Here is a 26,668-nt window from a genome sequence, read left to right as displayed (position 1 = left end):
ACCTTACAGTGTGCTCTGAGGTTAATACATGACGTGGGGTAGCCCGGGGGGGGGGGGGAGGGGGGGTGGGGGGGGGGGGGGGGGGGGGGGGGGGGGGGGGGGTGGGGGATGGGGGGGGGGGGGGGGGGGGGGGGGGTGGTTTCACGGGTGGTGGTGTGTCCCGTTTTATTCTGAAGTGCAGGATAAACTTCGGAATGAACCAAGCAATTGTCTGGCCTCACCGTCTAAGGCGTATCCAAAGGGGGGTAGGGGGGCGGGAGCCCCTGCAATAGTAATCTCTAAGCGCCACACTTTCGCGTCCACGGATGAGCGCACAGGGACCGCTGTGAGCAAACCTCCGGCCATAGTGCGGACATATCCTGACCCGCTGATGTTGGTTTATGTGGAGGTTCCATGTTGTGGGTTCGCTCAAATAAAAAAGGAAGAAAGGGGGGAAATTAAGAAGAGTTATGACCATGGGCTTCTCTAAGGCATATGAAGTAACCCTCGCAGGACTCTTGGACGGATATAGTTGCCGGAATAGCAAATCCCACTTGTCCCCCCTCAAGGAGACAGCGAGCCTGTGGCCAAATTTTAAAAAAGAAGAGACGTTTGCAACAAGAACAGAAAACTCTTTGGCCGTTGGCTCTCTCCTGGTGGGGGTGGGTGGATTACGTGTTGTGACGTAGGGCTATTATTCCTGATCCCCGCATAGTTATATCCGACGGGATCGGGAACGGTTGTCGCCCTTGGGGGGGTGCCGTTCGGTCGGCTAGAGCCAAAAATATTAACCAGAGGGTGGGGTGACGTTGTTGGTGAGTGTGGTTCGGAACCACTCAAATTACTGTAGGGGGGCTCCGCCGGGGGGGGTGTTTGGGCCATCATGTTCACGAGGTGTCTTCCCTTGCCATTTAACGTTTACGTACAGCGCCAACAAGATCTTGACCCGCTACTTCATTACGCGCGTTGAAACTCATGTATGAAAAATCTTTCACAGGTTCCCTACGACAGAACGTTGCTTGTAATGCTTGGTGCCGATTTGTTTCCATGTAATTGGGGGGACCGCTGGATTTTTTTTTATTCATATACCGACACCCCGTCGCCGGGAGATTACTAATGTCATGTTCATGTCGGTAGCTGACGCAGCCCCTGAGCGGCCTGGGCCGTAGCGTCGGGTGCGGGCTCGTGGTCGTCGGGGGGTTTGTTTTGTCTGGGTCTCGGAGGGTGGATATCTGAGGAAACACTTCGTCCGCTTGGCTTGGTTCGGTCCCTTCCCGACGGCCTCCCTCGGGGCCCGCGTTTGTGGGGCGGTGGTGTCGGGGGGGGGGGCGCGCGGGTGGCCCCGGCCCCTCCCCCTGCCTGCTGGTCCTAACTAGCAGTATTATAATTTAATCCCGCTATCAAGGGGCAAGATCGTTTGGCGTGCTAAATCGCCTTGCCCGGGTGGAGCTGAAGCCAAGCCAGGGACCAACTCCCCTTACGCCACGATGGGGGGGAGGGGCACACACACACACCACATCACAAAGACACACACACACACACACACACAAAAGACAATCTTTTACAAACTTTGGCCAGAAAAATGCTTCGTTCAGTATCGATCAATTAAAAATAGGATCCCATCTTGTCAAACGCACTCAAACCTGAGATTTTCAATTTGGCCAGAAAACATTGCCTTTAAATATCTGATCGATTGGAACTTACCTCTACTCATGCGCTGATGTCCCGAAGTTCACGTCCGTCCTGTGTTAATCGAGGTTTCACACGTTCACGGAATCTGGGGACTTGCGTTTGGGAGTTATGACAAGATAAGGGTCGTTTTAATAATATATCCAAGGCGTGTTCTCTGGACAGAGTATCATGGAGGCTAGGCTATTGTGTCCGCGTTTCCGATAGATAAGAATGATCCGTTACTATTGGAGATAAACTGGCCACTGGCATTGTCGTCGATGGATATGAGCCAAGTAGATCGTGGTTACAGCAATGCGTTACAAAAGGGAACAAAAGTGGGTCAATGTCAGAGTTCAGTCTCTGTAAATGGAGTTCGGTTTTATCCTTGATCTTACTGTTTTAACCCCCCCCCCCCACACACACACACAGAGCGAGAGGGAGAGGGAGATGGGTAGGAGAGACAGAGAGAGAGACAGAGAGACAGAGACAGAGAGAGAGAGAGATTAGCATGCTGGTAGAGTTCTTGAGGGTTTTACATTATTTATCGAACTCCCTATAAAACAACAGATTAGACTTGCTTGTGCGTGAATAAAATGTATTGACCGCAATTAAGAGCGAATGCCTGGGTTAATCAACGAACCTAACATCTTGCATTCGTTGTTTTTGTGTGATACAATACTATTTCATTTGTTATCCTGATTATGGATATCGAGTTTAATCTCCCTTAATTTCAACGGATTTTAAAACTCGTTCGTCCTCGTCTCGACTTACTTATGCTCCGAGTTCCATTTCCTGACCGCGTGCTGGGCCAAAGGACAGAGCGTTTGGCGTGTCAGAATGCACTAACTCCAATCAAGTCGACGGTAGTACTACTTTATATATAGTATTCAGGTTCTGGTAAACCCAAATGGTTATGGACTCAATGTTATGGAAATATTGTGTACTCTCAAATCAATGGCCAAAATATTGTTCATTACAAGGTTTAGATCAAGACCTCGTTCGGTAATCAGATCTGCATAAAATGCGCACGTCGTCCAAGTTAAAATCGTGTTCTCATGCGAAGATGCAAATAATTGTTAGATGTGTATGTGACTAGTGTGTGCGATTCGGTGAAATCTTCGTCTGCCATAACTTGCAACTTGCAAATGATTTTGACTGATACAACGATCAACAAGAAGTATAATTTACATATGCATCTTTTACTGTCATCCCCCTTTTCCTTTTTCGATTATGATGTAATCAAAGTGAGGCGACGCTACTGAGTCCTCTTGATTTCAAATCAGAACCAATGCTATTTTAAAGATGTATGATGATAATGATGGCATGATGATCATAAAGATATGATGATGATGAAATAATAATAAATAATAATAATAATAAATTAAGAATAATAATATAATAATAATAATAATAATAATAAATAAGAATAGACACAATGCCGATGATGATGATGAATGTGTGATATTCGGAACGAATAAATAGCACACGTATATAAATAAATAAACGAGTAATAATACATACAAATATGTTATAAAAAATGTAAAAAACCAAACAAAACAAATACAAACACAAACAAACCATAAAGATAACTGAAACTGAGCATAGCTTCGTATTTTCAAGTGACTGCAACGCGGCATTGCCATTCTATTCGTTCTGGTTTTGGACGACTTCCCGTATTATCGGTTTAATGTCAAGGAAAATCTTTTTTTAAAAAGAAAAATAAATCGTGACACAACGTTTGAATAGTTATCTTTATCTTATATTGTATTGTTTGTCTATATGAACAGGCGAGATGCATTCAAGCGTAATTTCAATCGATCGATAGTTATAAGAATAGAGTAGCACGTAGACGAAAATATTCAGTATTACAACACTTGTAGAACGAATTCCTCTGAGGGCCATCGATCGATAACAGGGCGGTACTGCTAAAACACAAATGACGTAGTTTGTTTTGTTAGAAAAGTCAAATTCCTAAAAATAATAAATGATGTCAGCCTATTATTTAATATCTATACATGAAAACTGTTGCTGCTATGACGCCCGAAGGAGATTAATAACGAATAATATTGGATTGAATTGTTAGCTTCGATTAATAGACTAAGTTAATGCTGTGGGGTTTCGGGTTTCCCCTTTATCAACAGTAAACAGGATGAATGAGAGCACGCAGATGAAGAATTAATGTTATTGTGATAGTGGCGTAGTTAAGGTTAATCCCCTTATAACTTCATAGCTTTTAAAATTGATAATAATAATAATAATAATAATAATAATAATCATAATTAATAATAATAATAATAATATAATTATAAGTAATAATAATACTAATAAATGATAAAAATATAGTAATAATAATAATGAATAATAATAATAAATAAAAATAAATAATAATAATATATGAAAAATAAAAAAATATAATAATAATAATAATAATATAATAATGATAATGATAATAAGACAAATAATAATACTAATAATAATAATAATAAAATAATAGAAATAATAATGATAATAATAATAATAATAAGTAATAAATAGATGATATGATGATTAGAATATTATGATGTATTATGATGGATGATGATATGATAAAAATAATATTAATAATGACATTTTCTAAAGCGCCCTACCACGCAAAGGTTCACCATTATATCCCGGTCTGACATCCGAACCCAATAGCGGACCTGAGTTTATAACATGGATAGTCAGTTGTTCAATATTTAACGTCATTTGTTTGATATTTCCCTTTCAACAATGAGCTCATAATGAAATAGGGTTATCATACATGCAAATGAAGTGCGCTTCGGCTAGTAGGTGGAAGTTGCAAATCATGAAAAATGTAAACAAATACGATGGGAAAATTACAAACAAACAAAATAGCACGGTTTTATTGCATTTTATTCCGGAAATATACTGGAGTTACATTGCCGGAATGCTATGTTATATTTTTCTTATAACAAACCAGGGATCTAGTATTTTATGCAAATATATAAAAAATAAGAATCCGAACATTTATACTAAAACTGTGCCAGGCAATAAGAGAAATATATACTATCTAGACAATGCGCAACCCAATTTTTCCCCCTTCTTTTTATGACTGCGTTGTCTGCACTTTCCGTGCACACCGACGTGAATTATTGCAGTAGTCTGAGGCTTAATTGTTATGGTCACAATGTTGTAATGGAAATGATTGCTCTCAAGTCCAATGCAATTATTTTCCATTACAACAAAAATGTGAAAAGATGTTCCAGAATTGCTGCCCCGTTATCAGACCCTGCAATTGTATGTGGCACGTAGATACACACACCTTTGAGATTTCTATTTATACGTCTAGGACAATTCTTTTACCGATTTGGGTTGGCGTTCAGATCATGACCTAACCTTCACGTGTTTTGGTCCAAGGTCGCATAATATAAAGAGGGAAGTGCGTGATGCCCGTCATAATGCTCGTCTTAGGACTGTCTCATATATACATGACCGATACCGCTAAGATATGATAAGGCAGTCCATGTATGTCAACGACTTTCCCCGCAGCTTGATCTCTCTTCTCTCCTCTCCTCCTCCTCTCGGTACTCACTCATCTCTCTCTGTCGTCGGCTCTCTCTCTCTCATCTCTCTCCTCAGTTTTCTCTGCTGCTTTTCCCCACGCTCTCTCCTCCTCTCTCTCTCACACACACACACAGATGCAGCACACACATACACACACTCTCTCTCTATGTTTCTCTCTGCTTCCCTCGCTCTGTTTCTCTCTCGCTCACTCTCTCTCTCTCTCTCACACACACTACAACACTCTCTCACTCTCACACACACACACACACAGCGCACTCCGCCTACAAGAGACACCACCCCTCACTCCTCATCTTTCTTTCTAATTATCGTTCTACCTAGCATACCTGGCCCACCTGCCTAGCTCTTCTTTCTGTTCCGTCTTTAGTTCTTTTTGAGAGAGAGGGGGAGGGGGGGGAGTGGGGGGGGGGTAGAGATAGAGAGAGAGAGAGAGAGAGAGAAAGGAGATAGAGAGAAGAGAGAGAGAGAGAGAGAGAGGAGAGAGGAGAGATAGAGAGAGAGAGAGGAGAGAGAGAATGTTTTTTTCTGACCCAGCAAAATATTTCGTATAGACCCTCCTCGCATTGAAATAAAGCTTATGCTCTCGTACATTGAAAACTATATATGTGACCCTCCGCCTCGAAGCGTAGTTAAGTCGGGATATGGAAAACGAGGAAAAACCGGTTTTAAAGTGTAAATGGTCCAAATTTATCAAATTTCAGTTGTTGGGTTGTTTCAGAAACAACAATCATTTTTTCTTACTCTTCACATGAAAACATAAGAATTCAGCATAAATATTGAGATAAGTTATATAAATTTCAAGTTTAAAAAATGCAACTATCGATTGACACATTCAAAGACGAGAGTTGAATTTTCTCTCAGAGAGCCACCCTTTTCCAAAGCTTAGTATACCGAGTGCCTTTTTTTCCTCTCCACCAATAAATGTAAATATCACAGCAAAGGGCTGTTCTTTATCTATCCCTCAAGAAAGCATGGCTGTTTCCACAATTTTCATGGTTATCAACCAAATAATGAAGGGGGGGGGGCTGTGGTATAGGAAGGGGTTTCGGGGATGAAACAAGTCTAGGTTTTTTCCCTGACAACTTACAAATAAATTATTCTGATTGGTCAACGCTCAGCTCGATTCGCTGTGGCTGTTCGGCATAAATCCTCGGGGGGAATGCTTCATGACTCAGGCATGCGTGTTGTTACATATGTTTGTGTTTGTGCATTTTGATACACACCACTTGCGTATTATAATTTTAAAATTTGCTTTGTCTGCTTGCATTTGATCGAGGTGAAGGTACCTCCATTTGGCCCTCTTTTTTTATTCATGAAATTAGAGGACTGCGAAGACTTATCAGGCAACAGTTGCCTTAATCTTAACACTTACAGAGATTTGTTGTAGGATAAACATTTAATTTTAAGAGTAACAAAAGAAGAATAATAAATAGAGCTTGGCAACAATTAATGAAACTCCGCGAGAGGAAATACGTTTAACGTAAAAAATGAAATGGATGGACAGAATGACAAACCTATTGAAAGTGATGATGTGAAATAAAGATAGATATATAGAGTGATAGATGGATAGAATGGATAGATAGGATAGTTAGATTAGATAGATAGATAGAATAGATAGATAATAGATAGATAGGATGAAGAGCGGAGAGATACAAACACAACACCAACACAGAGAGAAAGAGAAGGGAGAGAGAGAGAAGAGAGAGGGGAGAGAGAGAGAGAGAATAGAGAGTGAGATAGAGATGGTGTTTGTTTTGTCGTGCTTTCTTTGTATACTGAAAGAAAGGGGGGGGGGGGGGGGGGGGGGTCATTTTAGACAATGAACAATTGGTGGAAGCAAAGGGAAAAAAATTAAAGATTCAATAACATGTTTTCAGTAAGTCCTACACAATAACCCCCACCCCTCCTCCTTAAGCGGGTCACCCTTGACTCAAAATGGAAACAAGGGCAATGATTGTTTTGGGACCAGCCCATTTTTTTTTTTAAAATTGCTTCTCATTGGTAAATATGTTTCCAGTTGATTACTAGATTAAACTTTGTAACAAAATGCTTTCTTTAAAACTATCCCTACAATTCTTTGCCCCGCCCCATCCCTTTCTTCATGTCTACCCCTCTCTCTCCGTCCCCCTTTTGTTTCTTTAAAAACCCACACACACACACCCCGCACGCACGCACAACACACACCCACACACACCCACCACACAACCCCCCCCACAAAATCCCACTTAACGGTTTCAATCTTTTTTCTATTTCCCTCGCGTCCTTTAAAAGTAGTCTCTCTTCCCCCCCCCCTCTCGCCCCCTTCTTTTTCTCTATATTTTCTCTCTTTCTTCTCTCTTCTTCTCTCTCTCTCTCTCTTTTCCCCCCCCCTTTTTCCTCTCTCTCTCTCTTTCTTCATATGTGTGTGTGTGTGTGTGTGTGTGTGTGTGTGTGCGTTTTTTCCCGTCGGGGTGTGTATTTACTCTCTCATTCTACCCCGGAACTCTTCCTCTTAACCCTCTTTCTTGTAACCCCCTTCCCCCCTGCCCACTCGCTTCACGAATGTTTCAAAACGAACTTTCAAATTATAAAACCGTCTTAACTTTTGGCATTTTGAATCGTATTTTCTCATTAAATAAGACAAAAATTTTACATTTTAAATTCTTATTTCATTGATTCTTTTTTAAATATCAAAAATTCTTGAAAAAAGGTGAGCAATTGTCGGATTTTTTTCAAGGTGTTTTATTTTTTTAAAAACATCTTACATAATAATAAATAACACAAAAGTATAATTGGTTTTTTCAAAAATTTGTATTAAAATTATTAATGTATAAACTAAGGGCATGGGGGAAATTTCACCTATTCCCCCGTCCAAAAATTTTGATGCCCTTTTCTAAAGGGTTATCTTTTTCCCATTGATTTGACTGTGCGGGAAAACGGTTTCCTCACTTCAAAGTCGATTTTTTCAAAACTTGTTTTTCACTCTCTTACTTCAACGGTCCCCTATCCGCAATGAATAATACAAAATTTATAAATTGGTATCAAAATTTTTAAAACATAAAAAAACTATGATTGGGTACCAAAAACCCAAAAATTTAAAAATCCCCAAATTAATACCGTTTCGAGGGGGGAGGTTTACAATTTAATAATTTGGCCAGAAAACTCGTCCCCTTTAAATATAGATCGATTTGAATAACTCTCATCTTGGCAAAAACTCTCAAACCTGGACTTCAAGACTTCAAGTCGGGTTTTTTAGAGTTTGCCAAGGGAAGAGGTTTATTTAAATCATCAAAATTTAAGGACGAGTTTTTCTGGCAAAATTTTTAATATGGGTTTTTTTCCCCCCCCCAGAACGCAGGGGTGGATTCCAAGGTATGAAATCCGACCCCCCCCTTTGTGGGTTGTTCGTTATGAGTTATGGGTGCTGTCGAAAAATCAAATAACATAGAGTTGACGAAAAAGGGTAAAATGAAATAATCAGAGATGTTTTTTATCCTATAGCATGAAGCATTTGGAGTTTTACTTCTATCATACATTCAATTTTCCCAGCCCCTGTTTACGTGAAATTTTTTGTATTTTCATTGAAATATTTAGAAAAAACTGTTTTCCATTCCCCCCCCCCCCCCCCCTTTTTTAATCAAATCTAAACCCGAGTTGATTTTAAAATCTTTGTGATTTGCCTTAAATTGAAATTTGTACAGAATTTGGGTCAATTGACTCTCCCCCCATTCCCCACCTTTTTTTGGTAGCAACCGATTAATTGTCAGCTGGGCTTTTCATTTTTTTCTTTATGATAAAGTAGTGAGTTGTAGGCTTCAAGTTAAATTTGACGAAACCCAAAAACTGTTTCGTCAATTCATTAAGCTTACTATTCAGTACTTATCTTTTATTTTTTTCCTCCGAGCTTCAAGCAGCAACTTTTTTCATTGTTTTTTTTGTGTTTAAGTAGTTTTTAAAAATTTTTTTAAATATTTTTTTTACTTGCACTACCACTTCTTTTACTATCTAATATTGATTTTGTCAACAGGGTCATTCTCTTTTTTTAAACTTTTAATTCCCTATTAATGTTATGTTTTCCCTTTTACCTTTAATGTCAATGAAAAAAAATCCCCTTAAGGTTTACCTAAATACTGTCTTTGCATAGTGAAGTTTTCTGATCTCCAACGGTGGGCGGAAAAAGTCATGTTTTTTCTGTTTCTTTATTATTTTGGATAGAAAAATACATTTTTGGGTGTTTTTTGATTTTTGGTCTCCTGAAGAGGCCAAGGGCCGAAACGTTGTTTTTTTTTGTGTTGTTCCTTATATAGGGAGTCACATTTTACTCATTGGGGGGGGATCCTGACCTCCCATAGTGGGCAGGGAGGTACATGCTCTGCCCTTCTATCCCCCCATAGCCTTTTCCCCCCAATTGTTTCCTGTCATTGTCTTGGGATGAGATTACTTAGTTTTGTCCTGATCCTTGCCGGGTCCTTGGCTGGGAGGAAACAGTCGAATGTATAGTTTATATTTTTTGGGAGTTTATTATTTTTTTCCTTGAAAATTTCCTCTCACTTTACTGCATTGTTTTAAATGTTTAGTATACATATTAATTATTTTATGGTAACATTTGAGTGTATCCTCTTATTTTGGGACCTGTGCCTGGGGTCTGGATGAACTTTTAGGTGATCTCAAACTTAGTACATTGGTGGTATGCTCTTGAATCTACATCTGATCCCTCTATTGTTCCCAGTTCCCCCTATGTCTTACCTTTTTCTTGGGGGGCTTTAATTATAATTCTATCAACTTTTTACTATCACCCATTTTTCCTCTTCTTTTTACTGGCGCTGATATAACCTAAATGTGTTGAAAAGCGCCGAAAAAACCTTAAAAAGCAAATAACAAACAAACATCTACACACTTTATTTTCTCTCCATTTTAGTGCTCATTTAGGCACCTCTAGCTTTGCCTATATTATTATCCCCCCATAACTGTTTTTCCTTTTTATGTTGCGCTCTGTCTTCGTTCTGGATTGAGAATGCTCGGTTGGGAATCCTTAGCTGAGAGGAAAGTAGTCAAATGTACACGCAATTCCCTTTTTTTTTTCTTCACTGTAAATCATATCATTTCTTACAGTTTACTTCTAAGCATTTGATTGAGTGTACCCTTTTATAGCGAGATCCTTTGGATGTGACTCTTAGGTAAGGCATATTGATGGATTGTGAAGTCCTTTGTTCCTTATTTGAACTGGTCCCTTGTGTCTCACTTTTTTTCTTTGATGCTTTTAACTTCAGATCTAGGTAGGTAAACCATTTTCCTTTTCATCTTCCTTTTACTGACGCTGAAATAACCTTAAAGCGACGCTTGTGCTTTAATGAACTTTTAGTTTGTGTAGGTATAATTTGAGGTATTGTCCTATGTAACTGACCTCGTACAACAACAACAATAATCCGAAATCGAATTACAACATTGGTATCAACCTAAAACTCAATAATTTATTTATTTATTTATTTATTTATTTATATATTTTTAACAAAAATGAATTATCAATACTAAATGCCTTAGAATTGAGTGAGTGTAATTCGATTTTGTCCGATATTCATTTCTGAGTTGAGTATAAGAACAATTTTTAAAAAATATTTTAAAAAATCTCAAATGAAAGATTAAAGAATTCGAATAGAAAGGGGAGAAAATCCAAATCCGAATGTGGCCACGTTTGGCTTCTAAATAATATTCTGCACAAGTAGCGTGCCTGTGGCGTAACCTTTGACCCTTCCTTGTATCTGCTGTGGACCTCAAATTAGGGCTAATGTTATTCTTGTCTACCGAGGTATTTATTCAGTATTTATAACAATAATATGCACGTGATTCGGCGGTTAGATAACGAATACCTGGACCACGTGACTTTGTTATAAAGTAGGAATCTCAGCAGCACCAACGTCATTCGTTCTATATTAAGGCATTTTTAGTGTGTGTAAATGACCTTTAAACCTCACACGAGGCTGATTCTTGGACATGGTCCAGACTAAATGGTCTTTGGGGGGTCATTAGGTTCGTGAAACCGAAATTCATTCCGTTTTAAAAAAAAAGATTGCTACCTCCAATATAGGGCATTAATCGACGTAGGTCTGATAACCCAATATATTATGGGCTCATTGTTGTAATGGAAATCTCAAAAAAAAAAAAAAAAGAATAAAGAATGACGCAAGGTTGTTCATTACAACGATGTTAAACTAAGCCCATAGTTGTATTCGGATGTCAGACCTTTACGTGTATGTACGTACTCGTCGACGTTAATACATGGCACAGTTTTGAAGCCATTGACAATTGCTGTCAATATCTGTCACATAACACCCGACCATTCTTGTTATGTTCTAATCTTTACTCCACGTGCCTCTCTCTCTCTCTGTCTCTCTCTCTCTCTCTCTCTCTCTCTCTCTCTCTCTCTCTCTCTCTTTCTCTATCTATTTATCTATCTATCTATCTATCTATTTATCTATCTCCCTTTCCATGTGTGTGTGTGTGTGTGTGTGTGTGTGTGTGTGTGTGTGTGAGTGTAGGCTTCTTTTTAGGTTAAATCCTGATCTGTTGTTCCTTTTTCGGTATCTTTCCGCCCTTGTCTTGGAGTGTGGTGACTTGGGGTTTTGGCTGTCTTTGAATCTTCGTCGTGTGAGGAAAATGGTTGATTGAAGCCGAGTAAATTATTGTATTTTACTTTGTGAGATGAGTTGTAAATCATCTATACAAATATAAAGATACAAAACAAATGAAAACTCGACGGTTTTTCTTTTGCAATGATTCCATGCTGTTGTCCGTCTGAGGCATTGGGTGGACATTGGGGTAGATTGCTGCTCTGATTACTAGTAAATTACTTTCTCTCTTACCTTTTCTCAAGCGCCAGGGACTTTGGAGTGTTGCAAGGACTAAACTCTACTTATCTAACTCTTTTTGTTTGTTGAGAATCATCTTTCTTTACTGGCATGGAGTCCACAATCTACTAAGGTAGGGATTGGGAAAAAAAAAAGACATCGAAAGGCATCTTACTTTGGCAAAAGCAGCCACATTCGACAGATATGGACACCAAACCTGCAATCTGTCGCCGATAGCAACAACGGCAATGTCTGGAGTACCAGAGTTGTAGCTTTGATTGGTCTTTTCATTGCGATATTGTTTTGATTTTTTCCCCCTCTCTTGAATTTACAGTTTCTTCTATCGTCCATATTGTTACAACTGCGGATGTCCTGATCGTATTCACCGAGACAAGCATTTGTACTCGGACTTCACTGGACTCAATATCGGTCGTATTCTCTTCACCGATCTCTTGGTAAAAACGGAAGGATGAGATGTACAATTAACAATCAAATTGAAATCGAAATCCACCCGTAAAAGGTTAAAACCGGAGTAAATCACACACGTCCTCATTAATGAGGACAATCAACTTTACGTCGTCGCCTTAAGGGTCGATTGAATCCAACCTCATCATCATCATTGTCATCATCACCGTTACTGTTATTAGCCACGTGGCTATACCACGTGATTGATATCCACGTCTACCTACACGTGATTAATTACCGCCATTTTTTCTTGATGGAAAGGGCGAAGGTAAACATGTAGGAATTAATGTAATGAGAAATAATGGTTAGTGACCACACTTTCATGGCTTCCAAGTACCACCAGTAAATAGAGTCGGTAGACTTCTGGACAGTCCTGATATACTCGACATTAAAATTCCGGTGTGAACAGAACCAATTTTGTTAATTAATTAATTTATTTATTTTATTTTTTTTTTTGGTGGGAAAACCCCCACTGAGGTTGATAAATGATATGCAATGATTTAAATCGTGCATCTCGTCACAGCTGTGGGTTGAGAGGCGGAGAGGAAAATAGATAGATAGATAGATAGATAGATAGATAGATAGATAGATAGATAGAGATAGAGAAGAGATGATGAGAAGATAGTAGAGAGAGAGAGAGAGAGAGAGAGAGAGAGAGAGAGAGAGAGAGAGAGAAGAAGAGAGAGGTGGGGGTGGGGGTTGGTCCATATTTATCACAAATCTAGACCCAAAAAATATAAGGGCTTGCTGATTAATATGATTCAAAATGATTAATAAAACCCCAAAGAATCCTACCATTGATTGGATTATTGAGGCCACGTGTAGGGCCTGAAGCCAAAAAGCAAACGAACGGCAAAGGTAAATTGTTATGGTTACAGCAACAAGGCATTTCATACCTACGTCATCATCGAAATCTGATGATGGTGGATAAATCAAGTATAGAACTGTAATACATATTTGCTTATCCTCACAACGCATCAATAAAATATATCATCGAACTATTATAGTATTTTCTTCTATATAAATTGTATCTTTTAAAGTTTTCATTTTTCTCTCTGAAGAATCTGATTTGGGAAGTGCTTGATTGAATAAGATAATAAACGAAATATTAAACTATTCAAGAATACTCATTTATTTTGCACAATCGATATTTTGGCATCAAGTCATGATTACACAACCCTCTTCTACCATCCTCCATTTAAACTACTCCGTATCTATTCTATTTTAAACAGTGTCTTAAATTATTTTATTTTAATGAATCAGGATTAACGCCCCCCCCCCCCCCTCCCTACCTTTCGGAATACATATTATTTTAAGAGAGAATGAGAAAGACATTGTATTCATGTTTCTAACAGTAGTTTTGTATCTCTCATATAAGGATACAATACATAATGGCATTTATTAGGCTTTACCCTTGTACGTCTAACGCTACAGAATAAACTACTATTACAGTGAACAATGTAAGGGTGATACGACTTCTACACGCAAAATATGTATTGCATATGACTAAAAAATAAACTTTAGCGGTTTATTGTTATCTCAGGTGGGTCCTGTTGAAAAACTGTTCACCTATTTCCAATCGATCATTGTTTAAATTTATTTAGCAGCTGCATGTTTTGAAATAGCAAAACTACGTATTACGGCTATCCGATACTCGTGTAGCACATTGCTACGCAAGGGATGGTGTCGATCATGAGGGAAATCGATGCTTTTTTTTCTGGTCTCTTCCCTCCTTCCTCCTGTCCATCCAGTTGTGATTTAGTAGCTGGGCTTTTTTAGATATGATGGAGAGTACTTTACTATCATCCTGTCCGATTGATAGCAGGCAATGGCTAGAAACTGGGATAAACTCTTGCTCTTTGGGCCCTGTGGCTAAAAGCAGACTTGTGTACTTACTACGAAACGTTCGTAGAATTACGAAATTTGGCTCCAATTTCACAATTTCATGAGCATCTTTAAGTCGTTAAAAATAATTGATCATGAAGGTTGACGACAAACTATATAATTTTAAGGGTTTTGAGGTGCTGTTTAATCCTTGTTGAAAGGGGGGGGGGGGGGGGGGGGGGGGGGGGGGGGGGGGGGGGGGGGGGGGGGGGGGGGGGGGGGGGGGGGGGGGGGGGGGGGGGGGGGAGGGGGGAGAGGGGGGGGGGGGTAAATTGCGGATTTTTAAAGTAAACTTTAGTGGCTACAATTTTTATCTCCCAAAATTTACGAATTTTGTCATTTTCAAGTAGGCAGTTCTGCTTATAGGGCCCACTTAAACAGAAAGTCTGACCTCGGAATAGATCTTTGTTCTCGTGCTCTCGACTGTTGTGAGCTAAACCTCACGAAACTATAAGGTCGTGGAATGTCACAGGTTTTGTGGACATAATTTCGGTCAGGTCAAATCTGATTAATGGCGGATTGTCATTCTTGTTTGCTGTTGCCAAGGCCAACGCCACTTCCGCATGCGGAGACAAGGGGGAGATAATAATATTATAAGGTTGGTTGTTGCCTTATTGTTGTCCTTCTGCTCATCTCGTTGATCGTCGTTGTTTTTCCATGTCGTGTTTAATTGTAAGCCACTTAGGTATATATGGAGTTGGTTCTAAGTTTAGTTGCAAGCCAGTGGCATACCTTTGAAGTCGACTCTTTATATTATACGTGTAAGAAATTATCTGAATTTGATGGGATGGTTAGCCTTATAATATTGTTATTTTAGGCACTAATAATAATTATGTCATGTAGGAGGAATTAATGGATTGTCGGTTACCCCGATATCTTTCTTAATTTATATATTATTCTCTTTCACCACTCACCATCTCTCTCCCTCCCTCCCCCTCCTCTCTCTCTCTCTCTCTCTCTCTCTCTCTCTCTCTTCTCTCCTCTCTCTCTCTCTCTCCTTCTCTCTCCCCCCCCCCCCCCCCCCTCCACCCCTTCGTGTTCATGTTAGAAGAAAAAAATGTGACCACCCCTTCAGCCAACTTTCGATATTCATAATAACACGATGTCAGGTTGACAGGGTGCGAGTCTATTGATATACAGATTACAGCCAGGCGGAAAGTTTGTTCAAATCTTTTGAACATTGATGAATTCGATTCGGCTTATAGACAGTATAATTTAATGATGGACCAGCTTGTTTTTGTTTTTGTTTTTTTTTCTTTTAAATTTGATTTTATAATAATTTTCTAAAAATAAACGCATTAGTCAAAGTACCTATAGTCCTGCTTGAACATGTTTGAATGTCTGATAGCAAATATAAACTTGATTTAAAATTGTTGAAATAGACTAATTTGTTTTATATAGTTTGAGAGTATTTCCATTTCATCAATTAGCCCACATGCAATAATTTTGTAATCAGACCTGCAAATAAGTACATTTCGGTATAATCTTAAGCTTCGTTCTCATGTAATATAGACACTCCGACTTTTGTCAGTACAAAGTCATAAATGTATACGAAAAAAAATTATCTGAAACGGACTTTGGCCATCTATGAGCCATCTCTGTTATGAGTTAAACCAGATTACAACATTCCAATGATATTTATACTTCTTTAATCCTTTCGACATCATCTGGAGCATCAATAGGCTTTCACCCTCCATTGGTTTCAAAGAGGTTGGTCTCCTGTCATTTATTGTTCTTCGTGTTTCTTTCTCGTGTAGGACGGATGGTCCATGTTGGAGTTGATTTTTTTCTTTTCTTTTTATTTATTTATTTTTTAAATTTATTTATTTATTTATTTATAAATTTATTTATTTATTTATTTATTTATTTATTTGTATTGTGTTTTAAATTTTTTTAAAGAGTTGTTTTTGTTCTAATTATTCCCGTTTTCACCACACCAATTCAAATGCTCCTAATGCCTATCCAGCTTTGTACCAGAGCAGAATATTCTGCCACCAACATGTACTTGCATGCATGTCCGATAGCTGAAATTGATATGGGCTCATTCTGGTTATGAACATACTCTCATACCAATGCAAACTATTGTCCATTACAACAATGTTAAAACGAGCCCAATTTGCATTCGGTTATCAGACCTGCAAAATATGCACGCAGACTGCTACCAATGTGATCCCTATTGTAAGAGGATGCAAGTAAATTGATTTGGAATCCCCGATCATTTGCCAAGAGTGTCACAAGACATCATTCATTTCGTCCCCCTTTCATCCTGTGCATGCTATATGTTGTTTCGAGATTTCTCTTCCCCATTTCCCTGTCTCCCTCTAAGAATCTTACCCTGTTACTGTGCTGCAAAAACCTCCATTTCTCTCCCTTTATCTATCTATCTATCAATCTATCTATCTATCCATCCATCCATCCATCTATCTATCTGTCTGTCTGTCTGTCTGTCTGTCTGTTTGTCTGTCTGTCTGTCTGTCTGTCTGTCTATCTATCTATGACCATGTATAGGATAAACACAACGAAAGATTTTAATGTATTTTTCTCTTTTCTTCTCGCTCCTATATATTTTGAACAGTTTTTTCTTTGACTGCCTTGCCTGTCGAGTTTTCTTCTGTTCTATCCCCCCCCCCCCCCCCCCCCCCCCCCAAGTTTATGGAATTTGATTTACCTTCCCTCCCCTTTCCTTTCCCAAATTACGATTTCTCAAATTATTTATCATTAAAAGAAAGATTATTCAGCCGAGACCAATTTATCCCGAGGTCAAGTCCGCAATTAAGACGAATTACATGGATTTCCCTCAATTCTGAACTGATGAAAAATAATATGATGGAGCCTCGGAGTAAAGAGATATTAATTTAATGTATGGAGCTGAGAAAATTGTTGCTTTTTTTTTTTTAATTTAGCTTTGGCAGGTCTGTGCCCGTTGGTTTTAATTTTATATCAGCAGATACGAAAATTTAGCATGGCAACCAAAATTAATTTAGTAAGGTTTAGCAGCGTAAAGGCTGTTAAGCCTCTCCCATAATTCATAAGTCCACAAGTGATAAGATAGAGAATACAGTGTGGCCTCGGGGTCATTAATCCCTGGTTTGTGTAAGTAATCTATCTGTCAGATTTCAAAACTCGGCCAAGCCTTAGGCAAGGCTATTATATTACGATTGCTCATACAAGGCACGAGGTCTTTGCAAATTATGGCTTTTAACCAGTTAACTGCCGTACTCTGGAGAGACGTGTATTTAAATACATTGGCCAGAAGGAAAAAAAAAACTAGTCCTTCAAATATCAATCGATTTAAATGATCCTCATCCTGGCGAAAACTCTCGAACCTGGAACCTGGCGAGGTCTTCTTTAAAGTCCCAGGTTTGATAGTTTTTACCAAGAAGATGGTCATTTAAATCGATCAATGTTTGAAGGACGAGTTTTCTAGCGAAATATTTAAATACGGGTCTTTTTAGAGTACGGCAGTTAACTATTTAAATTGGAGCTCATTACTTTAACGCCTTTAACGACATCCAAAGTCTTTCCCCGGTATCTCGGTTTGTAGAGCACTAGCTTCACAAGCAAAGGGACCCCTACCTTTATTTTTTCTGAATCCTTTATCTACCCCGTAGAATAGCTCGGCCTGTTAAGTTAGATTCTGTGATAGACTAGCGTCCAATCCAAAGGGAAGTAAGTAAAATTGCTATTGTTCTTTAAATGCTAGAGAGACCGCTATGAAGGACTTTCCGTCAATTACTTTACATAATTTCTAAAGTATTTTAGAATGACAGATCCGAGGGGCAGTGGCATACTCACGCGACCACATAGCCGCAAAGAATGATTTTGATCAATTTATAATTTTGTTGTTGTATACCATCAGCCATTTTTGCCGATATAACCTACAAGTGTCATAAAACTGAATAAAAATTTAAGAATTAACAAAACCTTTGCCTTTCCATTGTTACACGCCTTCTCCAGTCACAAAGAACATAATATAATAGAATTACCCTTTTCAAAGGAAAGACCGGAATGAGCCAGGCGATAGCCTCAGTACAGCGCCGCAAAGTAACCAATGGCGATGGGACTTACTCAAGGTCACACAGCGCGGTGGAGTTTTTGAACTTCCAACCTTCTGGGTACAAAGCAAAGTTCATCCCGCCACTGTGCCACATTGCCCCTTTTTACCTTCGAATGTCATAAACAGAAGGGAAAAATCAAACTAGTGCTTCAGTCATTAGACCCCTGAAGTCGGAGTTTATCCCGGTTTCTATAGCGTGAAACGAACACTAGCAATTTCTTGCTACCCTTTTGATAGGCGATCGGATTGGTCTTGGCGTGTGAACCGAGTGCTCTACCAACTCAGCTATCGAGGTCCCCCAGATGTCATAAGACTGAACACTAATTAAAGTAAGAAGAAAAGCATTTTTTTCCTCTTCTTCTTTGCACTATATATTTCTATGTTACGTAACTTCCCTATTCACTGTATTTACCTTGCGTTTGGACGTGATTAGTTGTATCTGTTAAATCTACGGTTACGTAAGGATTCCTAAAATAACAGTATCGATGAGATTTCAAAATCAATTTTTATTTACTTGCCAATGGGTTCGATAATTACTTTTTTTTTTTATTAAAAAAAAATTCTACCGATAATACTGGTTACTGGTGGCCTGTTTGTAAATATTTGAACAGCTGGCGTGAGATTTCAAACGTCATGCAACCTGCGCAACTTGAATGAAGGGGGGGGGGAGGGAGAGAGAGAGAGAGAGAGAGAGAGAGAGAGAGAGAGAGAGAGAGAGAGAGAGAGAGAGAGAGAGAGAGAGAGAGAGAGAGAGATTTCGTGATATGTAATTTATTTTTGTTGTTTTAAAGAATATTTTTGACGTGATGTGTCTTTGTGGGTGTTGTTTATGTGTGTGTATGCGTGTGTGTGTGTGTGTGTGTGTGTGTGTGTGTGTGAGAGTATTGATTATGCACATGTAAGTAGCGTTATAATTATAATGTGTGGATCTAAACATCCATCCGCCCAACTCATCTGTCCACGTTGTCTATCCATCCAGTCATTCACAAATGCATCTAACTATCTATCTATCTATCTATCTATCTATCTATCTATCTATCTATCTATCTATCTATCTATCTATCTATCTATCTATATATATATATATATATATATATATATATAATATATATATATATATAATATATATATATATTATATACACCGAAAATTCGTATTTTTGATCATGGTAATTTCTGACACCTGGTAACTCTGAATAATACCGTTTTTAGGGGATAGATCACATTTTTTGATGTCGGTCTCTTTGCTACGACGACAACTGTCCTGCCCTTTTATCAGCTTTTATCTTTGGTTTGATTACATCAACAACTGCTAGTCCATTATTTTGTTTACATTTGACTCTCGAGTATCAACTAAACACGTATGTAGAACGCTTCCGTTGATTGCCCGCTGCTGCACCGGGGAATAATGAAACCTCAGGGTTAGGACACTCTTGAATGCGTGACCCGCCGTCTCAAACGGGTATTATATTGGAATGGTTCAGGCGGTGAACATTTTGATCTCTTGGGTCTAATTTTAGGTCACATTATAAATGGCTTTTATCGCGAAGAAATAATGCATTCTCTTTTTACCCAATTGTCCAAGAGACTTTTGAAGATAACCACCATTCTGTCGCATTCTGAATAATAAAAAGACATTTTGAAATATTGACCATAGCACTTGTCCATCAAATTGTCTAAATCGATCAATTACAATGGCCGTCATCTTGTCAAAAACTCTCAAACCTGGGACTTCAAAATGTGTTTTAACAGATACGGAAGCATTGACAGCGGTTGTTCTATTCTGAGATAATAATATTCAAGCGTCAAGCGAGTTCAAGAAGTTTTGGGATTTGTCAATGTTGACGTGAAATGTCTTTGAATGGGATATCTAATTAGGAAACAGTTTGGTAAAAATATCACTTGACCTCGAAGTTTCTGATAATACCGGAGAGTTAGAGGGGGGGGGTACACACATTGCAGATAGACATTCCTGTCTTTTGTCAGCCTTTATGCTTAATTTGATTACATCAGCAGCTTACCGTCCAGCATTTATTTACTTTGACTCTCGAGTATCAGCTAGTCGTGTATGCAGAACGCTTCCGTAGTTTTCCGTTTGTGCACTAGGAAGATTGAATTCTTAGGGTCAAGATACACTTGAACATGTCAAAGTGCATCGGCAGGCAGCAATTCCCATTGCTGGTGCCAACACTGTTTACCCAATTGTCCCTAAAGATCCCATGTGCCTCAATTTGTCTAGGATAATCTTCATTGACAGGCGGTTTTTACATTATGAGTTAATAATCAAGAGAGTTCGAGAAGTTTGGGACGTATCTGTCACTGTGGCCGTGAAATTAATGTCTTCAAATGTCATAATCCATTTGGTTAATATCCCTTGACCCCAAAAGTTTATCTGATTATAACTTGGGAGGAAAGGGGGGAAGGGGAGGGACTGGGGTCATACGTAACAGATAAGTGTTGTCACCAATTTCGACGTCAACGAACTCCGAACTCAGACTGAAATTCTGTGGTTGGATGGTAAGAAAAGATTCAAACTATATCGCTAATATTCTCTGTGTTCTCTGTTCCCTCTCCCCCTCTTCCACGAAGCTGATAGATAGATAGATAGATAGATAGATAGATAGAAAGAGAGATAGATAGTAGGTAGTAGTAGATAGTAGATAGTAGTAGATAGTAGATAGATAGATAGATAGATAGATAGATAGATAGATAGATAGATATATGAATAGGTAGGTAGATCGGAAGGTGGATAGACACGAAGAGTGTTTCGATAAATAAATAAATAGAGAAAATGTATGTGTATGTGTGTGTGTGTGTGTGGGGGGGGGGGGGTGTGTGTTGGGGGGGGGGGGTAGGATAGTTTGGTTAAATTGAATTCCCAAAGAAGTCTCACTTTTAATTTTTAAAAAAAATTGTTGTTGAAAAGTTGGGATTCATTTTAATCTTTGTATATGTTGTGTAACAGTTTTCTTTCTTGTTGTTGTTGTTGTTGTTGTTGTTGTTGTTGTTGTTGTTGTTGTTATTGGCAGTTCAGAAGCTATGCGTTAATATGAGGAGGGAATATGATGAAGTTACACCATAGATCTGGTATAAGACGAGATGGGGACAGGGAGGACTATTTGTGTGTGCCTACTTTTAAATCCTTTTGGATTATTCAAGTTGTGGCCGAAGTAACAATGTCTAGTTGTATTGGTTATTGTCGACGACTGCTGGTTTACAGCAATCACAAACGTTAAATTATTGATTATGTGACCTTGGGAGGGCCTCTTTCCGCTCATTGTTCTAGTAAACTCGGATATGAATGAGAGAGGGCTTTAACAAGAATGGTGCCGGCTAGGCGACTGACTTACTACCTACCTTCTGAAATTTAAATGTGATTTCATACGGCAGTTTGGATGTTTTTGTGTTCAAAAAGGGAGGAGGAGATTACTTGCTTTTGCAGTATATTGAACTTTGAATCGTGAGCCTTCTGAAAGTTTGTTTTCTCAAAATTAATTAATTGTTTTTAGAAATTCTAATTAATGTGTAAATGTGTATTATGTATTTTCAGGATTCCACCTGTACGACAAACTACCTCACATTTTCCCGGAGTCGTGCGTGCTCATTGTCCTAGGTATTCTGGTAGGCATAACCTTGTACTACACCGAGACAGCGGACGCTACGCAGTATTCTCTGGACGCCAAGTCTTTCTTCCTCTTCCTCCTCCCACCCATCATCTACGATGCTGGCTACCACATGCCCAACAGACTCTTCTTCAACAACATCGGGACCATCTTGCTCCTGGCTGTGGTCAATACTCTATGGAATACAGTGGGTATAGGTAAGTGAGCATTATTTATTTATTTATTTATTTGTACAATGTACTTTTGGAGAGAAGAGAATTCACGTCTTTTTTTCTCTCTATTTATTAGTTTATCTTGTTGTCTGTTTATTCATTTATTTATTAGGAGGTTGATAGCACATAACCCCCCCCCCCCCCCCCCCCCCAAAAAAACAAAAAAAAAAAAACAAACAAAAAAACCCCCAAAAAAACACACAAAAATAAAAAAAACAACAGAAAAAACCCCCCAAAAACCCCCCCAAAAAAACAGAAAGAAAACAAAAAACAACAAAAAACTCCCCAAAAAAACTAGAGCTTTTATATAGCGCAATATCCACTAAACGTGCTCAAAGCGCTTTACAAGTGGTCCCTGGCCAACAGCAACATTTAACACGTAGGACGGTACATGAGGCCTGTTAGGCAATATTACAATTTTTTTCAGACAGAGACAACGCTGTTAACGGCCAGGTACTCATTTTACACCTGAGTAAGGTGAGAGAATGTGAGTAAAGAGCCTTCTCCAAGGCCTCAACTATGCGCCGAGCGCGGCTCGAACCCAGGACCTTCCGATCCGAAAGTGAGTGTAGCCGTACATAGATAGTTGGTAGCGTCTCTCTTATTTCACAATATTCTCACGTTGTTTCTACTATACTATGTAACGTTGGTGACTCATAAGAAAATAAATTTTGACTGCACCCACGCAGGACCAATGCCCATTCCTTTAGCATAGTTTTGAGTATGAGGCTTGTGCTTTACCATCTGGGCAACCGGGGATGGGATCATCTCCATGTATGTATCTTGAGCGGCGTTTAATTTCAAATATATTATATTATAAAACATAAAAAGGAAAACGACGGAGGGAAGTAGGAGTGTTTTGGTGTCGTCCTGTGGTATGTCCTCAGTATCTTGACGTGCGTGGTGTGTTGTGGTGATTGATTGGGATAGAGTTTTGGTGTGTTGTTGTTACTGTACTTGTATATTATAATATGGACTTCAAGGTAGGTGGACCAGGAAGTCAATAGATCTAGGGGATAGCCATTTGGAACACATGGCCCATGCTTTAAAAATTTTCTTTTTTTTGTTTTGTTTTTTTTTTTTAAGAAAAAAAAATACGCATCGTTTAATAGCCTCTGATTCCCCCAAGCTAAACATCAATTCTGAGCATAAAAGGCGCTATTTTGGGTTTTATTTTAGCCGGAGAAGGCGCTATGCTCATTTTACACACGATGAGCACGACAAGAGAATGTGAGTTGATTTAGAAAGAGCTTTTTCCTCCCAACGATTCGACATTGTTTCCCACACAGCGGGACTTGAACCAGGAACCCATACATACGTCAGAAGCCCAGTTTCATAACAAGCTTAGAGCGCTCTCACTTTTATATTCCAACTTTAAGGTACAAAGAAAGAAAGAAAGAAAAAGAGAGTTAGAGAGAGAGAGAGAGAGAGAGAGAGAGAGAGAGAGAGAGAGAGAGAGAGAGAGAGAGAGAGAGAGAGAGAGAGAGAGAGAGAGAGAGAGAGAGAGAGAGTGGGTGTAGTATTATTAGAATCAAGGTTTCAATCGATATGAATTTACGTGTTGAAGGGGATAGCCATGACGTCACTAAAACCATTATACAATATTAATTCCTTTGATAATCAGCCAGTGATCTCGCCGCTTTTGGACGGCTTTCAATTTTGGACCATCTGTTTTCTTGTTTGATATTCTATCTATCTATCTATCTATTTATCTATCTGTCTATCTATCTATCTATCTATCTATCTATCTATATATCTATCTATCTATCTATCTATCAGACATGATACTTTTCCGCGGATCCGCGGAAATCCGCGGTTTTCTTTCCTTTCCTCGGTTTTCCTCCTCAGATCCTCGATCCGCGGATATTTCCTTCATTTCCTCCTTTTACTTTTTTTTAATATAATAAATCTTTAAAAAATACCTCCTTTTTAAAAAAAAATAATATATATAAAAAATTTCCTCCTTTTACTGGACTCCGGGCGTTTTAAAATTGTACTCAAAAGTAGTCATCCTGCCTACTTTCCTGTGGTGCAAGAATGTTCTAGGTGAGTTTTCCGTTTTTCCGAGACTTTTCCTCCTTTTTGACTTTTTGTGAGTATCATCACTGATCTATCTATCTATCTATCTATCTATCTATCTATCTATCTATCTATCTATCTATCTATCTATCTATCTATCTATCTATCTATCTATCTATCTATCTATCTATCTATCTGTCTGTCTGTCTGTCTGTCTGTCTGTCTGTCTGTCTGTCTGTCTGTCTGTCTGTCTGTCTGTCTGTCTGTCTGTCTGTCTGTCTGTCTGTCTGTCTGTCTGTCTGTCTGTCTGTCTGTCTGTCTATCTATCTATCTATCTATCTATCTATCTATCTATCTATCTATCTATCTATCTATCTATCTATCCATCTATTTATCCTTCTATCTTTCCTCCCCTCGTAACTTACAACTCTTTCAGCTGGCGGTGGATGGAAAGGTGGGTGGGGCGGGGTTTGGGTGGGGAAATGAATGAAGCATTTCAGGGCGCGTGAAATGTTTGGAAATCGAGAACATTACCAATATAAATACATGTATTTCTTCATTTCTTCTTCTTCTTCGTTCCCGTCACGTCACATGGTCAGTCCGGTCTGGTGAATGAAGCCAACAGTGGTCCTGAGGTCGTCCTCACTGCCGTACAGCTTCTTTGAGTATGGGGTTGGGTCAGGCCAGAAGTTCCTTCTCAACTGGTTGTACCTTGGACATTCCATTAGGACATGATGTCCATTTTCATTTTCAAGTCCGCAGTCACATTGTCCAGAGGCACCTGCTCTGGACATCCTCCACATATGTTCCTTTAACTGGTTGTGTCCAGTTCTCAGTCTGAAGATGATGACCTGTTCCTTTCTGTCGAGCAACTTGATTGGGTCATTCATGTTGTATTCTGGGTGCTTCTCTCTCCATCTCTGAGACTGGATAAATTTGGCCATTTTGTTAATTTCTCCTGTTTGAGTACGTTGGGGAGGGTTGCTGCATGCTACTGCCTGCCTTTGCCAGTTGGTCAGCGATCTGATTTCCAAGTATCCCACAGTGTCCTGGAATCCACTGCAGTACAATGTTGGTAAACTTGCTTAGCTTCATGAGGTCTTCCACCAAGGCGTCTATATCATCCGCAAAGGACATCATTTGAGTAGAGCACCCGGACAGATGGAGTTCGTAAACGGGGGACCGCAATCCATCTAAGAGAAGGACACTCCGAACAAAAACCCGGACAGATCGAGTTCGCTAACAGGGGACCGCAATCGATCTAGGAGAAGGACACTCTGAAGCAAAACCGCCACTGCCTTGTGGACAGACCTTGGATGGTCAAAGGCTAAGGAAGCAAATCCTGAAAAACAGCACGCCGAAGACAGAGCAGCGGGGCCGGAAGGCGCAAATATCACAGGAAACTGGAAACTGCCACTGCATGCTTAAATCCCAATATGACACGTCATTTCTTCATTTAAATTCTGTCTTGCTCTGTAATTGTGATTTATAGTAAACTGAAGCGGTTGCGCTTTTCTAAAAAGGATCAAAATACGTTAGAAGGGTTGGAAACAAAATCCCAAGAACCCCCCCCCCCCCCCCCCCCCCGCCCTCTCGAAAAAAATCCCCAACAAAACAACGACAAACAAGCTAAGAAATAAAAAAATAAAAAAAATAATATAAAATCTGATCTTTATTTCGGTAGTATCATTTATGTTGTTCTATTTGTAACCCGAAGAGGGGTTTGATTTCGAAACATTTTTTGTTATTTGTTTAGTTTTTTAAAAGCTTTTATATTAATTAATTAATTAATTTATTTATTTATTTACTATTTAATTTTTATATTTACAATATTGGAATAACATGTCGTTGTTTTTGTTTTTGTTGTTGTTGTTGTTGTGGTGACTATTGTTGTTTTATTGTTGTTGTTGTCGTCGTCGTCGTCGTCGTCTCTCTTTACGGCTGTATCCAGGGAACTGGAATCGATTTTCACGGAATTTCAATCCTCATTCGTCAACTCTCGCCAAATTCCATATCAGGGATTGGATGGCATTGCCTGATATTTTAATGGCATGTCACGACTGACGAGAGATTTAATTCTAATACAGTTCAAAGGTTACGGCGACCTGTCCTTGTGTAAAAGAAAATAGCACATAAACCCCCCCCCCCCCCTTTCCCCTCCCCTTCTCCTCGACACATGAATAAATGTCCTTTGTTAGGTTGTTTTGATTTGTTTTGTTTGTTTGTTTGTTTTAACTATTTGGGGATGGCTATTTTTCTTTTATCATTATTATTATTATTATTGTTATCATCATCATCATCATCATCATCATCATCATCATCATCATCATCATCATCATCATCATCATCTTTATTATTATTATTATTATTA

General features: G+C 39.0%; 1 pseudogene; it reads left to right on the top strand.

Moving 5' to 3' along the window:
- Nucleotides 1–455: 455 nt before the first annotated feature.
- LOC144976492 (sodium/hydrogen exchanger 2-like) overlaps nt 456–26,668 on the top strand; it is a 34,732-nt pseudogene continuing 8,519 nt past the window's right edge.

Source organism: Berghia stephanieae, chromosome 7, assembly GCF_034508935.2.
Source record: "Berghia stephanieae isolate SIO BIC M18660-M18661 chromosome 7, UCSD_Bste_1.3, whole genome shotgun sequence".
In the NCBI taxonomy this organism is placed as follows: domain Eukaryota; kingdom Metazoa; phylum Mollusca; class Gastropoda; order Nudibranchia; family Aeolidiidae; genus Berghia; species Berghia stephanieae.
The sequence above is the reverse complement of the archived record's forward strand: the minus strand, read 5'-3'. Positions and strand labels throughout refer to the sequence as shown.